Genomic DNA, 9,514 nt, shown 5'->3' on the forward strand with positions numbered 1-9,514 from the left:
ATGCATGGATTGTGTTATATTGGTTGTTTGTAGGTATGCAACTAACTATTATTTTTATTTTTAATGAATGTTATAATTATTTTCTTGATTAATTAGGCTGCAATGGCAGAAAACAGGGAAATTGTAAATGGCTTCATATGCAGCAGCGGTGCAAGATTTGCACCAACTTGACAGCTAACACTCCTCACCCCTGTGACATCTAGGGGTTAAAGGTGAACAGTGCTCATGTCCTCCCCCCAAGAGCCTCTGCGCTCCATCCACCCACCCGAGTGCCAGCCAGCCATCCGGCCAGCCATTCGGCCGACCTTCGTCAGCAGCTAATTAAATCTACTGCAATTCATTTGGTCCTAATGTGCTTTTAATTGGATTACAGGGCTGGTCGTGGGGAGGGTTCAGGAAGGGGTGAGGAGGACGAAGGAAGGCGAGGTGGAAGGTGAAAAGACGAGGAAGGAGAGGCCGTCTGACATGAATGTGAGCATTGTACCCTTATTATTGGGTCCGAGCGCAAACCAGGAAGGGAAAGCTGGAAAGCTGGAAGACTATAAGAGGGCTGGGTTTTTTTTTTTTTTGGTTTGTTTTTTGTTGCAGTCAGCAGGATTTGGGTTTTTTGAGAAAATCTGTAACTGGGGAGGTATGTGGGCACACAAGGGCACAGACGGAGGGTTGGCGTAGGAAAGAGACAAGGCTTTGATGTGATGATACGAAAGTTACAGTATGTAGGTATGTTTTGACATTTGTGAGTAAAATAAGAGTGCGAGGGAAAGACAGCACCCAGTGATAGCCAGGGAGGAAAGAGAAGATCAGAAGAGCAGGGGGAGTGACGAGAATGCAGATGGTGGAGAGAGGAGCTGAGCTTTGGGTGCAGCAGTGAGAAATGCATGAGTTGTTTATTGTCAGAAGTAGAAGTCCTTAGGGTCTGGGAGATGCAGCAAAGCAGGAACTGAAGTATAGCGCTTTTAATAGTCGTGCTTTTGAACTCTAAAGCGAGAGGAAGACAGAGAGAGATGCTGTTTCCCCGAGACTTGTTCAACTTTTTTTCGCAATAAAAAAAAGGCCCCACGTTTGACCGCTCGCTTGGTATTCAAGTCACTACGTGGAACAAGATTAAAAAAGGGGGCGACGCGATGGGGTCGGGGGGGGTTTGGATTTTCAAAGGAGGAGGTCAGTGTTTAATTTTTAGTTGAATTGATAAATAAATTACAGTCGGATCGATGGAGTTTTAATCTGCGGCTGGTCTTGACAGGCAGCCAAGTCTCGCTCCCCCCTCCCGCCCACTGTTTGCAGCCAGCGCTGGCGAATGTGTGTCCGGCAGGTTGACCCTCTATCTCATGGTGCCCGGCCTTTCACAGCACGACCTCACTCACTTCATAATATTGCTTGACGTGGAAACGGTAACAGTTTCCAGTAAGCATTTATAAAAGGTCCTATGTGAAACAAATCGACTCACCTGAGCTCAACAGATTGTTTCAGCTCGTAGCTTTGGTTGCAGTTTGGACACATTATTACATGTAAAAATACAGAGTGAAATTACGTCCTTTCTGATGGATACGGAAGAGCTGCAACATGTCCAGAGGACAACAATCAGTATGTCCACACTTACGTGACCCCTGTTCTGTTCTTTGCATTGCCGCTGCATTGCTGCTGCTGTGGACCAGTCTACACACAGTGTTTTAAACCAAAAGTACTTCTTTTTACATTTAAACCGTGACAGTCAATCTCCGCGTGCAGAATAAATGTGCTTATTATATTTTGTTTTGTACTGTAAAACTAGCCAGCAGACTGTGACCCAGTGGTCCACATTGCAAATGCAATGTAGAGACTGATAATGGGTCTCATTTGTTTACAGGAATCTAACTAATGTCTCAATGAATCAATGCAGCAATGATTTATTGATATTTAAAAGATCATACCAGTGTAATTTATTTTTTGCCTCCCTGCACTACACCAATGGTTTTTCCCTGACTGGAGCTACTGTGTGTTCCCCTGCAGGTTTGTCTTATCTTCTAGATCTCAGAGCCACCCACCGTTTTCTCCCCCCCCCGCTACTCTCTTAACGGTGCACTGTTACATACGTCTTCTGGCTGCAATGAAGTGTCAAAACTAAAAAAGAATTTGAGGCAGAGAGGCAGGCAAATGTGGGCGGAGGCGTGCATTGATTTCTTCACTTTCAGTTACAGTAGAATGGAGCAGCTTTCAATACAAATAGAAGTGATTGTGACGTTATGGAGCTGCAGAGCCATGTTCGCTAAAATTAAAAGGGTCATCATCCGTCCAGTGATGAATTATGTTTGCCAGTGCTGCAACAACGGCTTTAATGCACTTTTGGAAACTATGGGGGACTGTGACCTCTGGGGTGGAAGGCAGAGCAAACGTTAGTAGCACATTTTATAGAGGCTTTAATATATATTCAATATTATATTATTTCAATAAATGCTTAAGATTTGATCAATCTGGAGGCTTATTAGACAGTTGCAGGACACAGGGCTTTTGGAGATTAAAGAGCCACTTTCTGACTAACCCTTCCTTTCTTTAGGTTAGGGTGTAAATGTACATTAATGCTTTTAAACGTCCCTCTCGCTTCTCTGATTTAAAATATTTTCTCTTTCTCTAGCTGAAATTCTCGTCCGGGTGACATCACTCCTCCAGATGACATCACCAAAAGAAACAAGTTCAAAATCGGCGGAGGCGTCCTTTAACACAAAGTAGCGAGGCGAAGCTCTCCGTGCACTTTCTGCATCACGTTGACCTTTCCTATGAAACAAAATGAAGTCGTCTTTCTCATGGGACTCCCACTGCTAATGTGGCAGTGCACTAATAAATCCTTTAAGTACTCATTTAAAAATGCTACGGTAAAAGAAATGACATTATACCCTTATAATCCTGTAAATGCTAGTTTAAAGAATATTATTCACTAAACCAAACTGGATACATAAAGGAGCAGTTTGCGAAACACACCTATTGCTGTCTTGGTAGGAATAAGCTTAGAAGCTCAATGGTTAACTACATTCTTTTTCAGTGATGAATTCAACTTTTTCATGTTGGGTTTAATTTGTTTGCTGTCCCTGTCTAGAATTACAAAAAGCTTTAAGGAAGCTGTGTTCAGCTCGTTGGGATCCCGGTGGCCCTGAACGCCTGCTGACACAAACAAGGTGACACTTTGGTTACCTTGGTTTAGGACCTGACCTCCGAAGCACATCCCAAGCAGATGATGTCAAAATCAATACGGCAATGTCATCAGGCATGCTCCTTGAGTAACGATCAACCTGCTGTAAAGTCACGCGCACGTCTAAACACACCCACACCGGTTCGCTGTTCTTCATCATATCATCAAGCCCATCAGCAGGTTTAATGGTGAAGTGATCGATACATCGCAGGGGTCGAGGTGAACGAGGAGAGCGCACTAATGGTGCCAAAAGGCCGCCGCCGCCGCTCCACCTACCACAGTCAAACCGACTGTCCCAAATGAGCCGCTCATTGTCCTTATGGTTGCCATGTCAACCCTTTGCCTAAGCTACTCGCCATCTCATCTCCATGTGCCGGATGATAACAAGCCGGAGGTCAATCCCACTTGATACCACTGCGCCTTTAGTCAAGTGCGAGAAACAACTTTACTCCTCAAATTCAAATGAGATCTCGGCGAGGTTAAAGCGGTCGTTCTTCGGATTCGGCGGCCGCGTCAGGAAAGAGCGTGCCTGGTTGGCGTGTTGGCTCGAATGTGGGTTTTATGTTTTAGTCTGTCCCCTCACCCTAACCCCCTCATTACAGCCAGTTTATCATGCCAGGAAGAGAGTGGCAAAATCAAATTAGTCCACGGGAGGGGAAAATAGCTGGGGATATCGATTTCGCCTTTTCATGCCAGAGTGGAGCACAGAAAATATTGGGCTATAAAAGGGAAACAAGGATATAAAGCCATTACGGTGCGCACTTAATTGATCCCACTTCCCATAACAAATTAATTGAGCGGAAAATGGCAGATGGCTTTGATGAATGTCATAAAAAAAGGCTTGTCAGCAAGCCTGGTGTGCGAGACCCCCTTGCTCACTCGCATGAAGGAGCCGCTCAGGAAGGAGGCTTGTGGGAGCGCAATGTGCGTTTCTTCCAGTATTTACATCCCAGTGATCCTGATGTTAATGATGTTGACTTATTGACATCATTGCTAATTGTCTCCTGCTTCTCGCTGGATTCCCCCTCCCCCCTTTTTTCATTGTCTTGTTTCTCTTCCTCTGCGTTGCTTAACTGCACTTGGTGTACAGGTGCATGTTTGCATGTGAATGTGTGTGTGTGTTTGACTGTATGCTTATACTGACAAGCTGCTTCCCCAGCAGCAGAACAAATGCTAATTTAATCAATTGGCTATAAATCCTACTGGCCGCTGACTCATGCGTCTCCTGCCCTGGGGACTCCAACAAAAACCCTGCCAAAGCAGTTTGTTCACCATGCACACACTCGGGGCGGCACACACACACACACACACACACACATATCCAAGCATCCATCTTCCATTCTCATCTTCTCCCTCTTCTGTCACTGCAACATCAGAATTATTTTAGAGAAATCAGCAAACCCACGTGGGCCTTCTTTTTCCTTCAGCTAAAAATCCCTCAGATGCGCAGACAGCTTTGGAGCTGCAACTGATCGCTGTTAGCACTCATTTACACACACACACACACACTTGCACAAGCATCCATCTCACAGTTAACTTTTCTGCTACCCATCATAACCAGAATATTATTTATTGAGTCACTTTTGCCCTCCCTTCCACACTCTCTCTCACACACACACGTTGCTGACACACCTGCAGTTTCATGACATCCAAATCTGCTAAAGCTGCTGAGACAGCGTCTTCGAGGGGGGGGGAGCGGAAAGGTTGGGGGGCAGAGGCGAGGGTGATAAAATGACAGAGAGACAGAAAAACAGGGATGCAGAAAGCGGCAGAGAGTGACAGAGAAGAAAAAATGCCAGAGAGAGCAACAGAGCGATAAAGAAAAGTCAGAAAGAAAAAAAAAAAACGAAGGCTTTCTGAACGAAGGGTGACAAGAGAGAGGGAGCGGGAAGGAGAGAGGAGCTGCTGTCTGCTGGCAGCATGGCTGGCTGGTACCCACAGGCTCTGTTCAGAATTCTGCAGGGCCTCTGTGGCCCCCGTGTTCCCCATCAATCTCAGCCTGCTCTGGCAGCCGGCGGCGGCTGCATCTTAATCTGCAGGGGCCGGACGTGAGGACGGACAGGTCGCCTGGGCCACACAGTAAATAACCCTTCTCCTGACTGTCACCTTCCATTCCCCTGTGCATACACAGGCATGGAAACACACACACATTTTTGCTGCTCTAAAATATTTCCGTATGTCCAGCTTTAGAATGAGGTGAACTGACTTGTCCATTTTTTGCCTAATTTGGAAGAAAAGGTTATTGGAACAATATTAAACCAAATAATTTATGTTGGTTAGTTTTTGTCCTTGGAACATGTCATTTCATTCCTCCATTAAAAACTGCATTTGAAGCATTTGAAAGCTCCGGAAAAATCTACTGGATGCTGTTAATTAAATGAATAGTTTCTGTAAATTAAGCCATTTGTAGAATAAACCTGAGAGTCTGCCGCATTCGTTGCACCTCGTGGAAGCCTTGCTCTTTATTTTTGTGATTGGTTTTTTTGTGTATTTGTCTGTGCCTCTGTCTCACACACACACACACACACACACACACACACACACACACACACACGCATACACAGCCCCACACAAAGCCAGCATCATCCTTACAAGCAACAGCGGTGACAGCTGCAAAGATCTGACACAAAAGATGCACTATCTGAGAAACACGGAGGAGGCAAGGTGAGAGAGACTCTGCGGATTAGAAGGCGGCTATCTCTCCTGCCCAGGGCCTTCTGAAATCCAGGAGGCAGCCGGCACAAGTCACCAAGCTCAGAAGCAATAAGGCCACACCGCCCACAACCCTAAAGCTTTCAGAAGGATCAGCTAAATTTACAACCCAGCACTGCCATGTTCCTTTAACCCCCTCACTCCCCTTCCACGTTGGTAAGACCTTGATAGGTCAAAGGTCGCCATATCCTCCCCACCTGCCAAGCATGCGTGCCCTGATGGCTCTAGGGCTAAAGCGCACTGTGATCCCGGTGGAGGCGCCGGTCGTCATGGCAACCTTTGAACTCCGCAGCAAAAGGAGGTGAGGGATGAGAGCAGATTGCACGGTAACAGTGCTCCGCCTGTGTGAATGACAACATACATCTCTCTCCTAACACACACACACATACACATACACCCGGATGAAGGGCATACACAGCTGCACACACACATTCTCATACTGCATAGAGACAAACACACACACAATTCTCTGTTTGACAGATGACCTCATGCTCTGTGTCACCGAGCTGCAGTGTCTGCCTCTGTTGGGAGTAGTAGTGTCTAGAATGACATGTTATGCTGAGGAAGGAGCGCTGCAGCAAGTCCAACTCTCACACACACACACACACACACACACTAACACACTAGTGTTTTTGTCCTGCCCGTCATGGTCTTAAAAAAATACCTCTGATATCACTTGAGAACAACTTTAATATGGTATTTTTTCTCTTTAATTTGCTAAATCATATGTTATTTTGAAAGAATTTCATGCCTGCATGGCTGGATCCCCTTTGTGCATCTTTATTATAATAAAATCCCAACGGGTGCATTCAGAGTTATGTTGTGTATGTTATGTAAGGACACACTTTCTGTTGAAATACATAACAGAAAAGTGTTGGTGTTGCTACTCTTGCCGCTTACATTTGCTCAACTTTACAATGAACAAAGAATTTTCTTGGAGGATGAACAATTACGGGGAATTTTTTTTGATGTAGGAGGAAGGGAAAAAAAAATAAATAAAAAAGTCTCGCACGCCGAAAAGATAGAGAGGGAAAGGAGGAGCTGACACCTTGACGGATTGATTGAGAACGCCTAACGCACACTGTTGCCTACAGCCTAGATTAGCAAGAGGTCTGGGTCAGCACAATCTCTGCTTGTTAGATAACTCACCTGCCTAGCAGCTTGATAGTGCACCTCAGCAGCTGAGTATTATAGTGGATATCTCTGGAACTCATATCTCGCAGATTTGGGAACCTCGCTTATGTGTGTGTAAGATAGAGACAGACCGTGGGGGCCCAGTATCCATGGCAACCTCAGCTAGGTCCTCTGGTTCATATGCGATTCAGGTAATTCGACCTACAATGAAAAGCATGCGCATGAGGTCAGTAGTATTCAAATACGCAGCATGTTTTCATATTCATATCCAGACTTGTCTCTGGACATTGCCACATGGCCCCCTGCCTGCCTTCGAGCTCCCACAATGCCTCGCTTGAGTGGCAGGTATGATATTTCCGCTCAGTTTGATTGAGGACTGCATTTAAAATTTGACGGCAGCGTTGACAGAATATATCAGCCATGTTATTAATGCACTCAATATTGCAGCAACGTGCGGGGAACAGCGCGCCCGATGCCGAGGTGTGCTCGCTACATACACCACCTCGGGCCATGATTTGGTTAGGGTCATGATTTTTTCATATCGCCGCGTACATTTAAAGGAACAAACATGGGGAAAAAAAAGGGAAAGAGGGGACAAACTAAATGAAACGGAAAGAAGAAGAGATGAAAACAGACGTGAAAAACAGGCGAAACAGAGAGTGTCATAGGTCTTGCCGTCAACGGGGTTTTGGAGACTTGTGTTAAGCCAGGGGCTTTGACAGCTGGGTTTAAACAGAGAGGAGAGGGCTGTGAATTGGAGTCAGTCTACTTCATATTCTGAAGATTAATCTCCTATCCTCCTCCTACACCATTTTGGACGTCCGTGGCATCATTTTACTCTGCTCTTTGTGGGTGTTTCAGCAGTGATTTGCAGGCAGCGGGGTCGTTGCTGCAGATTGCTCTGCTAAATCTTGCAATCAGACATTCGGCAACAGAGAGCGAAAAAAAAAAAAAAAAAAAATCATCAGCATTAGCAGTCGGAATCAGAAATTCTACTTTAATCACCGGGCACGCTAACCAATGCTGATATGCGCCCAGGAAACGTGATGTCGATGTGATAAAGAAGTGAATAATGCGGCCTGATTGTGTTTGTGCGTTCATGTGTTTTCAACAGCACATTTGAAAGGCTTTGGGTTTGAGTGACAGAAAGAAACTAAATTAACATTATTTATACAAAATGTAGAGCTAAGAAGATTAGTCAAGCCGGAGAAAATTAATCTGCAACAATTTTAATAATTGATCAAATGCACAAACTTCACCTTCTTGTGCTGCTGTTCCATTTTGGGCTGTTTTGATAAAAACGAGCTTTTTTGTTGACGCTTTCTTGGTTTTTAAAATGTTAATAGCTTAAGCAATTCATTGAGAACATAAACAGTATGATGAATCAATACTGAAAGTATGTGGTATTAAGTTCCTGCCCTAACAAACTTTTAACAAATATATGGTATATGTAATATATTGGCACTGCTGATATTATTATGTGCTCACCTTAAATATTTTTTCTTTTTTTTCCTTCTATACCTTCTTTATACATTTAAAGCAATGAAAAATACACAACACATTCAAATTGTAAACTCATTTCCCCACATATGCTGCAAATAATGTGAACTTGCACTGCAAATCAATGCCTAATCAAGTCACGTGGCAGCAGATGTAAAGGGCTGCTCGGAGACAAATAAGCTTTGAATATAAAAGTGCAAAATTTAAGACTTTTGTTTTATAGTAAAAGGCATAAAATTGGCTGGGACAGCAGTAAATGTGTTTGCACCACTGGTGTAGTCAATCACTTGACAGGTGAAGATGGGTATGCTTGACATCTGTGTGTGTGTGTGTGTGTGTATTAAGAGGCCTCCGAAATGACCTCGCACATAGAGATGATGGTCATAAATTGGTCTGAAGTCTCATTTTCCCCTTGCAGGATTTTGACCAGCTGCCACAGCTTAGAACCCATTTTACTCCTACAGCACCAGTCTTCCTGGCACGCCCGAGTGACAGAGTTAATGAGCACATTTTATGGCTCGAGTCCGCAACCAAGGAGAAGCAAATGTAATGTGAATCACGGGGGCTGTAAATAGTACATAATAAGCAACACAGAACTGGAGTCCAATGGTTTCCCAATAAAATCACAATGTGGTTTGGTGCTACAAAGCCAGCACCACAGTTAAGGCTAAAGTAATACATAACTGATCATGTCAGGCTGGAATAAAACAAACATGTGCCTGACTAAAGTAGAGTGCAATGAGGCAGTGGATGATGGGAAGGATAAAAGGAGGACTTTGCTGTCCCCATGTGGATCACATCAGTAATGCAGCCCATTCATTTAAAAAAAAGCAGTTTTAAAAGTAACTTTTCTTTCTTCCCCATCTTAAGTCACTCTATTTATGTATTTATATTGTTTATTAATTACTTTTTAATTTATGAATATTATGGACAACTGCGCTGTTGTTTATGTGTATGATCGGATAGATAGATATTTTTTTAATTTTTATATATACTTACAAAGTT

This window comes from Channa argus, chromosome 4, assembly GCF_033026475.1.
Source record: "Channa argus isolate prfri chromosome 4, Channa argus male v1.0, whole genome shotgun sequence".
Classification (NCBI taxonomy): Eukaryota; Metazoa; Chordata; class Actinopteri; order Anabantiformes; family Channidae; genus Channa; species Channa argus.